Here is a 16,537-nt window from a genome sequence, read left to right as displayed (position 1 = left end):
TATTATAGGACTTGTTTTCCACTATAATTTTTAATATGAATTCTCCCTTCATTTTTTATGGTATTGTAACAATGCTGATGGTTTTGTTTTTAATCATTTGCCTGCTTATATTAGCCAAAGTACTGCACCTTAGAGCACGTAGTTAAAAATAAACATTTTAAACTTTTCCGTGTCTCCGATTACTCTTGTTGTGGACTGATATGAGAATAACGACGAAAAGGTGTTTCTGATTCCCACCATTCCTGAGAGTACTATAAGTCGCATGTTCTGGGTTGTCTAATCCTTGGTAGCTTCGAGGTGATACGGAGAACGAATGAGACACTGATGCTAGTCTGATAGGGGTTCTGGGTACTGAGGTGAGTTTTTTTGGTACACCACAATTCACTGAGGTCCCTGTTTCCTGTGCATAGTTCTGTGCATGAGCAGAATACCCGCAAAAATACAAATACCCTAAGGTGTCCAGGCGCTAATGCAGTTATAGCTAACTGGTGGAGCAGAGTATGGAAGATCAAATTTCGAAGGCAAAAAGCCAGGTCTTCAAAGCCTTACGAAAAGGAAGGTGTAACTCTTAGCCGGATATGGATAAAGGAAGAGTATTCCAGAGCTTAGCTGCCGCGACCGAGAAAGCTCTTCCTCCCCATTGTGCTCTTCTGTATCTCGGAACAACCAGCAGATTTGTATTGGTTGATCGCAATTGTCTGTTAGGAACATACCTGTGGAAGATGTTCCCGATTCCCTCTGGTCCTATATTGTGTAGTGCCTCATGCACAATACACAAGGTTTTGAATAAAATTATTTTTCGTGCTGAAAGCCAATGCAGATTCTTGATGGCAGCTGAGATTGAGTGGTATTTAGGAATGTCCAGTACTAGTCTTGCTGTAGCATTCTGTACCAGCTGGAGTTTGATTGAATACCTGTTGGATTCCAGAAGGAGGGCATTACAATAATCCAACTTAGATAGAATTAGTGATACAGCAGCTTGTTTCTGTGCACCAAGGGAAAGAAATGAAATATCTTTCTAAGGGTCCTTATGATCCAAAAGCAGGAGGATACCGTACTATTAACCTGGTGGTTGAAAGATAAACTGGTGTCACCTATGACACCAAGGTTTCCTGCAGATTCAACCGGCGATGAGCATGACCCCAAGTGGGTGCATTCTGGGTGATGATTACCGAACATCAGAACCTCTGTTTTGTCGCTGTTTAATTGAAGATAGTGGTCTTTCATCCAGAGAGCCACTGACTTCATACAGTTATTAAAATTGGTGGCTGAGGCTTCTACATCTTGAGTGATTGACACTCTTAGCTGTGTGTCATCTGCATAAGATATTACGCCCAGCCTGAAAGATCTAACCAATTGAGCATGTGGAAAAACATATATATTAAACAGTGTGGGGCTCAAGGAGGACCCCTGAGGAACTCCACAACAGTTTAGAAAAGGGTAAGAAATGAATTGATTCATCTTAACCTTTTGTGATCGGTCAGTCAAGAAGGAGGAGAGCAGCTTCAGTGCACATCCTGAGGCACCTATTTGTTGAAGCCGATCGATCAACTTGTTGGGGGACATGGTATCAAAATCTGAGGACAAATCCAATAAAATCAGCATCGCGGATTGCCCAGCATCGACAGGAATGCTTATGTTATTAACTGCAGTTATTAATGCAGTTTCCGCTCCAGTTACACCTGGGAGAAAGGCAGTGGATAAGAATGGCAGGTGGGCAATAAAGGAATATAGAGGGGGCACAGGCTCCTTTACATTATGCTCCGTCTAAGCCTCAGTCCTAGACGACACTGGAAAAACTGCATTTTTTAGCCAGTGAACTACCCTCCTGGCCAGCACCGTATGTAGGCTGTGGGGACCTAAACATTGATGGGTCCAGAGGAGCCTGTGGGGACCATGGGGTATCTAGCATGGGGCGCAAACCACAATCTTCAAGGTCTTTGAAGAATCTTCTAAGGGATATTGGTTTGGTGGATGCATGGCTTAGTCTGAAAGCTCAGGAGTCTGGATATACCTATTATTCTGCTCCTCATGCTAAGTTGGCTAGACTTGATTATTTTCTAGTCTCACCGCATTTATTTAAAGAGGCCCGGTGGAGCTCTTCCCTAGAGTGATGTCAGATCATAATTCTGTCGTATTGGAATTTCCTCTTATTGGACTAAGAAAGGAGTATAGGAGGTGGATGTTCGAGAGGGCACTCCAATCTGATCAAGAAAATATTAAATATATGAAGGGCTGCATCGGGGAATTCTTTAATAATAATAATAGGGACAGTGCTCCCCCAGGAATGATCTGGGATGCTTTTAAGGCGTCGGTGAGAGGAGAAACCCTGCGGTATAGCCTGGTTAAACAAAAGAGGGAGGCAGAACAGATCAAAGAACTCTATCAAAAGCTCACCCTCCTAGAGACAGAATTAATCAGTACTGTGGCTAGGGTAGGTGATCTCTCCCCTGTTTTGAATTTAATTGCTGTATTTAAAGCTTATTTGAATGGTTTTAATGTTGAGAGGACTGCGGGGAGGTATCTTGCCAAGAGGCAGGAATGCTATGAATACAGGGAAAGTGGGGGTCACTATCTCGCAGTTAGGGCAAGACAACAGGCGGTGGCAGGGCATATAGAGCAGGTCAGGAATATGCAGGGAAGAGTAATCTCAGATCCTGCTGAGATTAGGAAGGTCATCAGGGAATTTTTATGAGGATCTCTATAAGGCTCCGCCTGTTGGGGCTCCCCAAGTGTATGTTGAACAGTTGGATTTTGTACCGAGGGGGAGGGTCTCCCAGGACGAGGGTCTGTCACTGGGGTTCCCAGGAAGAGTTCCAGATGGCTCGCTAGGCTCTTCCATCAAGTAAAGCTAAAGGAAGACTGTATACCTTCAAAAATCTATAAAGTCTTTTATAGGGAGACCTGTTAGGAAATGCTTGGACTATTTAAGGAAGTTAGGGATGGGGCTGCACCACTAGGCTTTTGGGGCACCGCCAATGTCGGAATTGTTTGAAAGAAAGGCAAAGACCCTATCACGCTGGGGTCCTATAGACCGATTACACTTTTAAACAGCCATGCCAAATTATATTCTAAAATATTTGCAACCCAATTGAATAATGTAATGCAGCATCTTGTGTCAACCCGGCAGCATGGTTTTATTCTGGGGAGGGACACGGTAGACCATGTTAGGTGGGTTATCTTATTCGATGCCACAGAGGTCCTTGCGAAGCCCATGGGGGTTGCTTTTTTAGATGCTGAGACGGCTTTTGATAGGGTGTCATGGAGCAATCTTTGGAGGATTTTGAATGCTAATGACCTTGTGGCATCCTTTATCAAGGCAGTACGGGTTTTGTATACTAACCCTACTGCACGATTACGAATACTGGGGGAAGAATCTGAGCCATTTTCAATTGGTAGGGGAACAAGGCAGGGGTGCCCTTCTCCCTTGCTATTCGCACTATATACAGAACCCCTCCTTTGATGGTTGGAAGCCTCCACTGACATCATCCCTGTGAGCTTGCAGGGTTGGGATACCAAGTTATTAGCTTATGCTGACGACATGGCTATAATCACAGCTGATCCTGACAAAGCGCTGTGTGCTGGAAACCATTGCTGAAAATTTTGGGGCTCAATCAGGTTTTTCACTGAATAGGACAAAAACGCAGATCTTGAGAAAACAGATTAACTACTGCCTTCGATCGCAGGATCATTGAAGAAGCAGTTTACTTAGGAATTCATATTACAGCGAAGGTTGAAGTTAAAGTAGATCTAAACCATGTCCCTATAATGGGGAAAATTAAGAACGATCTCAGTCGATGGGACAATTTATAGCCATCAATAATGGGGAGGTGTAATTTGATTAAAATGATGATCCTGCCAAAACTACTGTATATTTTTCGTACAATCCCCTGGAGATACACAATGACTGGTTTAAGCAAATCAAGATGGCGGTCGCTAGATTTATCTGGTCATATGGTAGGACCAGGAGGGCCAACGCATTGCTGAGCCTCCCCAGGGATAGAGGGGGTTGGGGGCTCCCTAATTTCAGATCATATTATCTAGCCGCTGTTCTGCAATATTATGGGCCTCTATTCGGCAACAAGGCGAGGGAAGGGGAGGACCCCAGTTATGTTGCTTCGATATTTGAGATCTTGATAGGGGCAAGGGCTAATGGTTGTTTTGTGAAAGTTTGTGAATCAAGTTATTTAAAAAAATAAAAAAAAACACAGTTTAAGACAGTAATCGTCACATTTCGCAACTGGGCAGGTGTACAAAAGAAACGTGGGTTGGGTAGATTCAGTAGGTGTACCCCCTTGATTAGGAATGATCAGCTCCCAAGGATTTTACAAGATGATTGTATGGCAAGGTGGGAAAGAGGGGGCCTTTACAGGATACGGGATCTCTTGGCTGGAGACCATATTGCGTCGTTTGAAGCAGTTAGGAAAAGATTTAATATTGGTCCTCAGGACTTTTTCAATTTTTTACAGCTGAGGGATTTCCGTCTTAAAAAAGCTGGCAGCACTGCGCGCTTCGCACAGGTACCCTTAATCGAATTGTTGAAGGAAGTGACCCAATTAGGTTCACCTGGGTCACTCACGACCACCTCTCTGCCTTCCCAATAAATGAAAAGTCAAGAAGACAGTAGAGAATACAAACCAAACAAATTTATTAGAAGTGCCCTGCAGCGGAGTCCAGTTTAACCAGCCTCAAAGGATAGCTACTGAGGGACTGACCCCAGTCAACATGGTAACTCAAAATATACATTTCCAACACCTCTAAAGTCCCGCCCAAGCTGGAATTTTCCAGCTCAGGCCATGGTGAACAAAGGCGACAAACAAGGATGAGCCATGGCACAGGGCTGGGTACATGCTTTCTCGACCCCAAGGCCATTCGGCCGGTGTCTACCATACAAAGATGTGGGAACGAGTCTAACAGCAAAGGTATGCAACAATAGATAGTACATTCATTAGTGCAGCGAAGCTTCATCCTTGAAAAGTACAAGCTGGAGGTGCAGGGACAGCCTTTCTGCTGAGGCGAGCATTATGAGACAGAAGCTCGATCTTAGTTACAGAACAAGATGGCGCCATGAATGCTAACTTAACATGGAATAGAGTTTGAGCATAGCAAAGGGAGCATTTCGATTCTGGGCATTACGGAAATAGCATTTCAAATCTAACATTGTTAGCAAAAGATACCTGCTCTTCGATCTCGCAACTATACGAGTATCTGCTGGAAGGAGTCCCAGATGATTTGGACAAGCATAGGTTGAGGTGGCAGTATAGGCTAGGGATCCCGGATTCCTGCTTTTTGAAATCGTTAGAAATGGGGGGGCTCTATACTGTGCTCCGCTAATTTGCAGTCACAACATTTTAAGACTATTTTTGCTTTATATAGAACGCCCACGAAAATTGCAAAATGGGGAGGAGTGGAGGGGACCCAGTGTTTAGGTGTAAGCCACATGGGGTGGATTTGGTTCATATCTTCTCCACCTGCCCAAGTAGAGAACCAATTGCCGGGAAATAACTGTTGTTTATGTGGGATGTACTGAAAGATGTTGTTCCTCTGTCACCTCAGCTTATGTTATTAGGTGTATTTGAACTAGATGGGAGAATGGGGAAGAGCTCATCTTTATAGCGATGTCTGTTCTCAGGCTCGGCGTGGCCTCAGCCTGGTTAGATCCTTTTCCCTTGACTCTCCAGCAGTGGAAAGGGCGATTATTGCACATTTATAATTTAGAGAGAGCACTTCATCAACAGAGAAGGCAGAAAGGGAAGGATTAAAGGGAAAAGGATCTGGGGGCCTCTAACAGCTTGGGCCACCTTGCTTACCCAGAATGAGTGAACTCTGCTCTTCAGGGGATGATGCTGAATCACGGTCTTATATTTATGATCAATTTATGACACATCTGCCCTATCTTGTACAGTATTTATGTCTATGAGCCTCTTGCTGCTGTTTTTCAAGATTTGTTTTTTATGCTTAATGTAACTGAATGAAATTTGCTCTCTTCTATAGTCTCTGTAACCTTTTAGCTTTTCATTGTCCGATGAACTATATTGGTTTTCATATCAATGACTAATTTAGTTAAATGAAATGTGTTTTTTTGTATTTATGTGTATACTGACTTCTTGCTGCAATTGGCACTTTTTCTGAAAAATAAAAAATTAAAATTAAAAAAGGAAAGCTATGTGTATACTTTAGATAGTGTGCATCTCCAGATCGAACGGTAGTTCACCTAAGATATAAGTGGCTCTTTGTATTTTTATTGGTGACCGATTGACCCCCATACTGCAAATCCCCGAATGGTAATAACATTAACAGTGAACAAAAATTCACATTGAAACGTACGGTTGGATGATCTGCCTCGAGCATGGTCATCCTCAATCAGGAATTCGTTTCCCGTACCTCCCCTCCATCCCCTTGTGTAATAGCTCCATCGCCCTACAGGGCTCTATTGCAGTTAAATAGCCAGGTCTGTAGGCTCAGTGTCCGGAAGAGAGCCTCCCATGGCTCCATTTCTTTATCTTGCTGGCTCTTTGTATCCCAAAGTTTTTTCCACCTCACTGAGAGACTCTTGTTTCACAAGCTCCACCTCCGCAGAAAGCAGTGAGGTATTCTATCAGTGTCTCTTGACTGTATGCCATTTCGAACCTGTGGTAGATCTTCCGGACTGTATGGGGCAATGTTGCTCTGAGTCCTTTCATCAGCCAGATCGAGGACCTATCTGGATTCGTAGTCTGATTTAACCCGGTGCCTCAGGCCCGTCCAGGAATAGATGAGGCAGAAAGGATGCCTGTACTGGTAAAAGGCATTGTTACAGCAGAGAAGATCTGTGACCCTGTCCATGCTTCTTCTACTTTGTAGTGTTGCAGGTGGCCATCATAGTAAATGTGTTCGGAGGAGCGGAAAGCAGACGTTTTCTTTTCTTTTTCCTCTAAAAAGTGTACTGAGTGAGAAGATCTAGTAGAGCCTCTCTGTGTTGCCCACCTGGGTTGTTTCTCTTGCATGCAATCTAACCAAATCAGTGGGTTATCAGGGTTTTCAGTGGAAGGTGCAGCAATTTCTGGATGCAGCCAGTGATGTCAGTGCCTTCTGCTCCTCGTGGCAGGACTGTAATCCTTATATTGTTCACTCTAGACATACTTTTGGTCTTCCTGCTTAAGGGCCAGTTCTGTATATTGTTCTTCCAGAGTGAGAATGCATCAGTCTGCATCATGGAGTTCTTCCAGCATTCCTTGGACTGTGCTTTTGAGATCATTAAGCCAGGAACCTATGTCAGTTATATCTTTTTGCAGGTTCCTTAGGTAGTCTTTAATATCAGATGGTATTGTTTTGACTTCTTTCTTTATCTCCCTCAATAACTGTTGTAGGAATTCTTCAGCGATCGCTACCCCCTTGGGGTAGACTATGTTCTCCTTCATGGAGGATCCGGCTAATAGGGGGATCTGTCTGGTTTGTCGATTTTGGGTCAGTATCTCCTTGATTGAGTTTTGTCTGCAGGATCTGTTGCCCACCACTGTGGTTAATCTAACTGTGGTGTTGTGGGGTAAAGGCCTTTGCACAAAGCTGACCACAATCTTAGTGCTCCACGCCAATGCTTCGTCTGCTCCATGCACGAGACCTCCCTATGAATCATGTTTACGTACGCTGGGAAGTTGTAGGAAGTGGCTCTGTATATACTATACCAAACTAAGGTATAGTGTTCACAGAGTCCATGGGATCTCCAGATGTATAGCAGAGGCTAAATTAGATAATCTCTAACAGCTCACTTTATGGTAGTGTGGCCGAGCAGTTAGGCTCATCAGGAGGGTGCGTTAAGCATTTATTTTATTCAGACACTCAATGACAGAATTCAGACCAATTGGGTAAGTATAAAAGAGGTATACTTACATTTCATTTCTAGAACCCAGCAAAACTTGATACAGGTAGGAAAAATGTACTTGCAATTGTAAAACTTTACAAGGTAATGCAATGGTGAATGGATTTGCAATGTTTACAGGTTTGTATAGGCTTTAAAAACTGTTTAAGTGACATAGAAATTACTTTTGCTTACTTTTGGATTACATCAACTACTTTGGGTGATATGCATAGATATCACACAGTGGATCTTACAATACAAAGTAAGTAAGACTTTTTCAAGTTTAAGGTACAGTCGCTTTTCTTCCATACAAAACACAGGTCAATCCAGACATTCTTAGGAACAGAAAATTCTTAACATTGGTTCCTATGGAAAAAAGAGTGTTAACTGTTTACAGGTAAGTGAGCAACTTACAAGTATGACTTTTGGGGATTAGGACCAAAGTTCCCTAAGGTCTAGTTAGGCACTCGAATTGCAGCACCAGCGGCACTGGGGCGGCCAGATGCAGAGTGCAGGGGCCCAATGTTAGCCAGTGGCGCTAGAGGGCACTGCTCATGTGCAGGCCACTAAGTCTTGGGAGCCAAGATCCTAGGGTTAAGGTCAGGGCAAAGGGGGTCCCAGTTTGGCACCAAGTCCCCACCACCAGGGGCGACCGGGTGCAGGGTGCTGAGGAGAGGTGGGAGCCCAATGTAATCCTATGGAGGTTACCGGTTTGGAATTTTGTCTGCAGGCTTGGTCCAGGAAGTCTTCCGGGAGGAACCAACAGCTGAGCAGGTAAGTTTAAGGGCTCTGGAGCACCATAGGTCCTCTCCTCCAGGACGCAGGACGGCCGGAAGCACTGGTGCCTTTTGAGGTCAGATTTCACCTTTTCGGGCGGGGGGGGAGGGGGAGGGGGGGGTAGAGTCTCCATGCAGAGGCTGCAGACGTAGTCGGGGAGTCCTGGAGGGTTCAACCCACGGAATCTGATGGTGGACCTTGCTGGGAAAGGTGGGCCACTTGGAGTCAGGCCGTAGGCGACTGGTGCAGTGGTGGTTCTAGGTGTCGAGTTTCTTCGTCCTCAGCAGGCTCAGAGTCAGTCTTGAGAGTTTCTTTTGAACAGAGTTGCTGTTCGCAGGAGATCCGGTCTTTGTTGAAGGCAGTCAGTCCTCCCAGGGGTTCTGGAGGACTGACGGTCGCTGGCTGCAGGACAAGTCGACTTTTGGTGCAGGATCTCCGTAAACTGCAGACAGGCCGGTAGGGCTGGGGCCAAGTCAGTTCTTCTCCACAGTCTTCTCTGCTGTGCGACTTCATTCTTTCTTCGTCTTCATAGGTTGCAGGAGGTAAGGTGAAGGGTCCCCCTTAATACTAAATTTAGGGGCGTTACAGGCGCCTGCAGGTTGGGACCAATAGGTTCCTTCCTTGGGTCGAGTACACCCTCTACTATGCCACCCTCCAGTGTGAGGGGGGAATGAGCCTCTTTCTAATTGGCTGGGTCCCCTAATCTTCAAGATGGAGGAGACTGCGATGTTTGCTTCACCTGGCCTCCCCCACCTGAGGGGTGGGGTTGGCAAAGGTGGGCACACCGCTCCTCCTAACTTGGTTTTCCCACCAATTCTCCCACCCAAAGTGGGGGGTCAGAACCGATGGAAGCCAGTTGCGGGTGGCAGCAAAAGGCAAGGGCAACTTACAAAGGCGGCAGGCCTTTGAAACCTCCCCTTCGTGGACCTAGCCCATCCTGGGAGAGGAGGCATGACACCTCTGCCCAGGATGGGCTTCGTTCCTGGACCCAGAGAGCAGAGGCCCTCTACCCAGGGGTCCAGAAACCTGTCTAGTGGTAGCAAATGGCAGGTAGCCATTCAGGAACCACACCAGGTCTGGTCGTTTTTCAGGGGCATCTCTAAGATGCCCTCGGAGTGCATTTTAAATTAAACCCCACACTGGCATCAGTGTGGGTTTAATGTGCTGAGACGTTTGCTACCAAACTTCCCAGTTTTCAGTAAAGTCATTATGGAGCTGTGGAGTTCGAAATGACCAACTTCCAGACCATATACTCTTTATGGCTTCACTGCACTTACAATGTCTAAAAATGGACTTAGACACGGTAGGGGTGCAGTGCTCATGCACTTGCACCCTCACCTGGGGCCTAGTGCTCCCTGCTAGAGGGGTGCCTTACCTAGGCCCTAGGCAGTGGGTTGTAGGTATGGCACACAGGAATTTGTACCATGTCGACTCTTTACTTTTCTCTGCACCAAAACACGCAGCCTACAATGGCAGTGTGTGGGGGTTAGGGTCCCTAAGGGTGGCACAATAGGTGCTGCAGCCCTTAGAGGCCTTCCCTGGTCACAGTGCCCTTGGTACTCATGGTACCTTTTAAAAGGGGTTTACCTGTGGACGAAGATGTGCCAATTGAGGGTACAAAGGTACAGTTTTAGGAAAGAACACATGCTTTGGGAACCTGATTGGGAGGCACCCAGGGCACACCAAGTCAAAGTGCATCAAGTGGCGGGCAAAAAGTGGGGGAGGGTACTGCAACAGAAACCCTCTTTCCTACACAAGTTGACTCTGCTCCTTAGGGGTGGGATACATAGCAACCTCACTGAGCTCAAACAGGGAAAGGACTCTCTATATAACTCAGCTGCTTTATGGTCTTGGTGTCTAGGTAGGACAATATGTGCCAACAGGGCACTGTACCCTGTTGTTCTGGGAGTAATTGGTGCTCTGTTGTCTCTCCAGGGACCTCTGACAAGGGGGCCACCCGCAGAGCTTTGTATCCAGGGCTGAACATCAGCGTTTTGTGGCAGAGCGCTCTTGCGTTCTCTCTTTCAGATCTGGCTCAAGGGTAATTTCAAGCCCCCGTCCACGGCATGTGGTGTTGCATAGTTGGCACTCCAAGTGGGTTGCTGATCCAGCACCTTCCTACCTACCGGGTGGCCTTCTGAGGCCTGCTCCTCTCTCCTTCTTCTCCACATTGTTTTGGTCCCTGGTTCCAGTTTCACCTGCACCAGGCACCTTTGAGCTGGGGTGTACTGCCACAACCAAGATCGACTCAGGATACAGTGGTACTGATTTACTGTGTACAGGCACCGTGGAGTGAGTAGAATTGAGCCCCAAGAGAATTCACCTATCCAGAGTTATAGCTATTTTTCTGAAAGAGTTTAGCTGAAGACTGTTTAACCTAAGGATGCCCTGAGACTCTGGTTTATTCTTAGGCAGAAGCACCGCTCTGCTGAACCAGACTGCATTTGAATGAATTATCTGGCAAAGCAGTTTTCCAAATCTATGGACACATAGCTTTCTTTGAAAGAGATAATGTAAGTACATGGATGGAACACCTGGTTGAGAGTCTTGAAACCGTGAAAACAATACCCACTTAGGTATTGATAGTCATTACTAGTTCTTGTACAATGGGCAGCACTAGTAAAAGTGGTTGGTGCCGTTTAAGGATAGAAGTGCAATGGTAGAGCCACAGAGAAATAATAGATGTTGCTGCACTTTATGACCAAGACATTACCGCTCTGAACTCGCAATCCTTAAAGATACAGGAAACCACATTAAATGAGGTGCCTTTGGAAAAAGTGTTTTATTTACTTGTCAACTATATGGAAAAATACAACAAACTTGACTCACAATTTGTTCAGTAAACAGAGTAGCATAGGGTGGCATTGTTAATCTTTTTGCTAGGTTTTGAATAGGTGTATTTTATGTCTTTTCTTAGAGATAGTAGGCCTTCATTAAGCCTGGGTTGCCCGGGTAAGTCTCCATGTTCCTGTTACTTGGGAGGAGAATTCCTGATTCATCATTTTGGATTTCTTTTTGTTATTATACCCGTCAGCCTTAGGGTGGTCTTCCCACAAACGTTTTTGCCTTCACCCCTTTTATTTTTGCTGAATTCGTTTTTGTTTGCCTTAGCACTCTAGCACTGGTTAGCATTGGTACAAAGTGCTTGTGCTCATTCCCTAGAACATGGTAAAATCAGCTTACACCTTTTTGGCATAATTAATTTACATATAAATCCCTAGTAAAGTGGTATACCATATACCTACGGCTTGTAAATTAAATGCTACCAGTGGGCCTGCTGCACTTATTGTGCCATCCTCTTAAGTAGTCCTTTAAAACATGTCTCAGGCCTGTCATAACAGCCTGCAGATGTTTTAAACTGCCAATTCGACTTGGCAAAATAACTCCCATGCAAAGTCTAAAACTCCCTTTTTATTACATACAAGTTACCGCTAGAGTAGGCCCTATACAGCCCATAGGGCAGAGTGCATTTTAATTAAAAAGTTGGACATGTATTTTTAAGGTTTACATCCTGGTAGTGAAAGACTTACAGATTTGTTTATTGCTACTCTGAAGCCTACCTCTCCCATAGGAGAGCATTGGGTTACCTTGTTACATTTAATAAGTGCTAACGTTTTATTGGCAGCAGGATGGAAATTCATATTTGGTATCTGATGAATTGTAATTTAAAAATCCTCATTAATGGTAAAGTCGGATTTTAAGCCCAAATTCAGAAAATGCAACTTTTAGAAAGTTAAACACCACACAAATGTCAGTACGGACTATGCTTCTGAACACCTTTGATTTCCTTTGTGACCTGTGTATTCAAAAGCAGTGGGGGGAGCCCCACTGTTTTGCACAACAGGTTCTGCTGCTTTCACGGCCCAGAGGAGGGTCTGTGATGTGTTCCAAAGGTGCCGGAGCGCCATAAAACTTAGCAGGGCGTCCCCGGGATTGGCCCAGGCAAAGACCGAGCCAAGATGGGCCCATTTTAGCCGTCAGAGACCAGTTGAGGCTGGGTTAGGCCGCCCCTCTTGGCATTTTGTTTCTTGTGAAGCGCATTGCATAGTCTTGATTCTATTCATCGCTTCTATCAAACCTACCAACCAAGCTGTCAAGGTTTTCATCAGGCAGTAATTGTAGCAGAGGACGCCAATATTGGTTAGCAAAGCACAACTATTGGTTTTAATTTCTTGTCCTGTATCTAACTCACTGCTTCCTATAGTCTGTCTCCTGCTTTTTTTTTTGTTTTTTCCTACTTGCTCCCCTTTTATCCAGACAGAGTATTTGTTGGTCAGCATTGGGGGGGGTCTCTATTGTGTACTGCCAATTAATTAACAATGGAGAAATGGACCTACCTTGGAACACAACAAGTTCTGCCCCAGACACTATCCTCCCCTATACCAACAACCTCAATTGACAGGATGTTGCAGAGGGCAATAGGCGTGGTAGCCACTGAAAGTTAACTTACAGAAAGATGTCTGTCACTAACCCCAGACCGTCGCTACTCCCAGACTGGCTCGCTTTCCCCCCTAGCCTCCCCAGCCACCCCTGTCATGAAAATCACGTCCCCAATCATTCCAGCAAGTTGCATGCATTGAGCAAAGAGCTGTACCTAAAGCACATACACGGAAGGGGGTGTGTGACCACTGGCATAGCCAAGAGTGGAAAACACACACAAATGACTAGGGCAGGGACAAAAAGACAAATTCAATGATGGGTCTTCCAAAAGTATAGAGCACCCAGACAACCTGGATACGAGCTGCACTGCCAGTATACGAACGGATCTGAAATATCCAGCTTGGGTGTCGAATCTGATGGTGGACCTACAGAGACAGTTTAGATTTATTGTGAGAGAAGAGCTTATTCCCCTGGTTGAACGTATAGATAACATGGTGGCACTGTGTGAAACCAGGGCTAGAAACAACATTGAAAGGCACACCCTGGCCATAGTGAGGGGAACCGTTATCAGCTGTCAGACGGACAATGTTAGTTAAATACCTAAAGAGAGACCAGATCCACCACATGTCCAAGACTTTACCTCCACCACGGTTATTGGGAGTGCAAATAGTGAGGTTAAGAGTGATGATCCAGTACAACCTAATAGGGCAACCAAAACATAGTATGTACACACATGGGGGGGGCACAAGATTGGCACAGAGGGCAGGGATGAAAGGGGAAGCCTTCCTATCATAAATCTACCTCCTGCATCATCTCCGTATGTAAATATACCGACAGGAGTACCTGAAAACAAAAAAGGCCAGAGAGAAACCCAACTAGAGTTGAAGAACAAATGTTTGTTTTGGTTGGCACGGCATAGACAGTTTGCCTATGAAAATAAGGGAAAATCCTCATGACCCGCAGAATCAGCTGGGTGGGTTATAGACCAAAAGACAAGCAAAGGGATTTTGTAGTTATCAATTAAAAAAAACCCTTGACTGTCCACAGCCTTTTATGTAATAATTATCTTAGCCAAGACATGGGCGCGGTGATTAGGTCTTTTCCGTTGGGATATTTCTACCCACCAGGCCAAACGACACCAAGGGCACATAACAGCTCCATGCTGGATAGGTGGATTCGAAATCAACAGCACCTGGGTCAATGGCACCAGCCTCCCAGACCCTTGCTATTTAACATTCTTGTAGTTAACAGATTTGGGGTTCTGGAAGGAGTAGATTGACAAATCAAAACACAAAATCTAGTCCAGGCGACAATTGCCCTGGGGTTACAAGGGTGAAAGAAGTATACATTAGCGGCCAGCGTAGCCCGTGCACCACCCATGGGTTAGGCGTTGAAATAGTGAAGAAGCACCCTAAAGCAAAACTGACAGTTAAGGTCAAGGAAGGTGCATTGGAAGAGCCTATGGTGATTTATTTCCCTCAAATTGATAACACAACGGGCTCGTTTGTACGCTCCCCGGCAACCCGGTCTCACACCAGTGTATTAGGAACACTAGTAGCCCAAAGCACCGATCCCACATTGTATGGAGGTGGCCAAATATGGCCAGTGGGAAAGTACCCTAGTGTCCACCCGAGGGAAGAACAGTTCCCTAACACCTACATCCAGGTAGCTAAGCTAGAAAAACACAAGGAACCAACCAAGTTGAGGGTATTATCCTGGAACATTGCTGGCCTGAAAAGCAAATTGAACTGCCCTGAATGGGGGCCCTTTGTGGACCAATATGACATATGTACGTTCCAGGAAACATGGGCACGGGAGGATGCATTGCGGATGGGGTTTGCGTCATTTAATGTACCTGCTACCTCCAGGGGAAGGGGCAGGCTGTCTGGGGGCATTTGCATATGGGTCGGCCCACATTTGGGTTGCACGGTTGAGCAGCTGGAGTCTTCCTCCATTGATATCCAGTGCATTCTACTTGCCTTTGCACCAAAGATTAGAATTGCATTGATTAACGTCTACTCTAGGCCTGTAAGCCTTAGCCAAGAATCCCTGACCAACTGGCATTCTTTATTCCTACAATCACTACAAACGCGTGGATGGTTGTAGGCGTGGACTTTAGAACTGCCCCCGGAAGCAGTTCCGTACGTGGTGGTTCTTACTGGTGTGCCACCCCTAGAGGAGGGTAGAAGTGAAGCAGTCTACCAACTGAAAAATAAGACCATATTTTGGCTCAGACAGAATCGCCCTTTACCGCTAAATATAAGTGGCGAAATTCTATGTCAGGCGTCTCCCATGGTTAGGTCAAAGAACAAAGGACATAAAAGGGGACATTGTAATAATAAATTTTCGTGACAATAGAGCAGTTAGACACATCATAAACTGGTTCCCCCAAAACGGCAATAGTGTAATTTCCACCCAGGATTTGACTTATTTTTACCCAAGAGGTTTAGTGGCCCCTGTAATTAATGTCATGCCCCTGCTACAATTTCAGCATAGCCATACTGGGCTTCCATCTTTAAATCAGGCAGACTATTTTGGGGCACCATTTCAATACCAAGTAGGCCATCCAAGGCACCCTTCCCGTCAGCAGGTTGATCGCTACTCTCATGTTTATAATCGATACGGGGTCCTATCAGGCTTGGAGGGAGTAGATTGACTGCACTTCGGGGGCACAATAAATGCTGCCGAGGATAGCTCACAAAAGGTGCCTCTCATAACCACAGAACCCTTACCCAATGGCAGACTACATGTCACGCTTTCAATCCAAACTAGTTTCCAGCATGCAGTGAGCGATTCCTGTCATAACGGGCCAGGAGAGTTGTCAATTGTCCAACAGGGGTCAAAGGGCAGGAACCACCCTAAGATATCTAGTAGGGTGGAGGGGGCTGAACATCCAGGCTTGGTAGGCTTTCATTTGGCAGAAGATGTTGTGGCCAGCCCAGGTGGGAGGAATGAATTAGGAATAGCCATTAAAGAGCTAGTAGGAGGTTGCGATATGCGAAATATCAGTGGCCCAGGGGTCCAGCCGTTAGCCACCGCTGTACTGGGGGGTGATCCCAGCAGGGTCAGGGGCAGAATAGTTTCGTGGAATGTCGCGGGTTTGGGCCCCAGAATGCACTCACCAGAATGGGCGTCGTTCATAAATGACTTTGACGTCTGTATTTTTCAGGAGACATGGGCCTGCGAGCCTCTCTTCCTCTTGGGCTTCCTTAATTTTTTTGTCCCAGCCGTCAAAGGCCCAAGGGGAAGACCAAAAGGGGGTCTAACCATTTGGGCTAGGCAGGCACTCTTCGACAAGATAGCAGAGCTCCCCACAGGCAATAATGACATGCAGCTGATTAGGCTTTATAAATATATAGGGGTTCCCCCGAAGGCATACAATCTGTATAGAAGAGGTCATAATGGGGGGAAATCCCAAGTCTTGGCTGCACTCGACCAATTGATCGGTGCTCAGCCAAGCGAGAACAACATATTAATTGCCGGTGACATGAACATGACCTTTGAGCCCCTTTCAGTAGAAGACTGGCAATCAGGAGAAGATGT

At 45.7% G+C, this 16,537-nt stretch overlaps 1 protein-coding gene across 1 annotated transcript in view; it reads left to right on the top strand.

The window, feature by feature from the left end:
- The window catches only part of ANKRD23 (ankyrin repeat domain 23), a 111,605-nt gene that overhangs the window by 76,913 nt on the left and 18,155 nt on the right, over positions 1 to 16,537 (top strand). The window lies entirely within an intron of this gene.

The sequence above is a fragment of the Triturus cristatus genome, chromosome 11, assembly GCF_964204655.1.
Source record: "Triturus cristatus chromosome 11, aTriCri1.1, whole genome shotgun sequence".
NCBI classification, from domain to species: domain Eukaryota; kingdom Metazoa; phylum Chordata; class Amphibia; order Caudata; family Salamandridae; genus Triturus; species Triturus cristatus.
The sequence above is the reverse complement of the archived record's forward strand: the minus strand, read 5'-3'. Positions and strand labels throughout refer to the sequence as shown.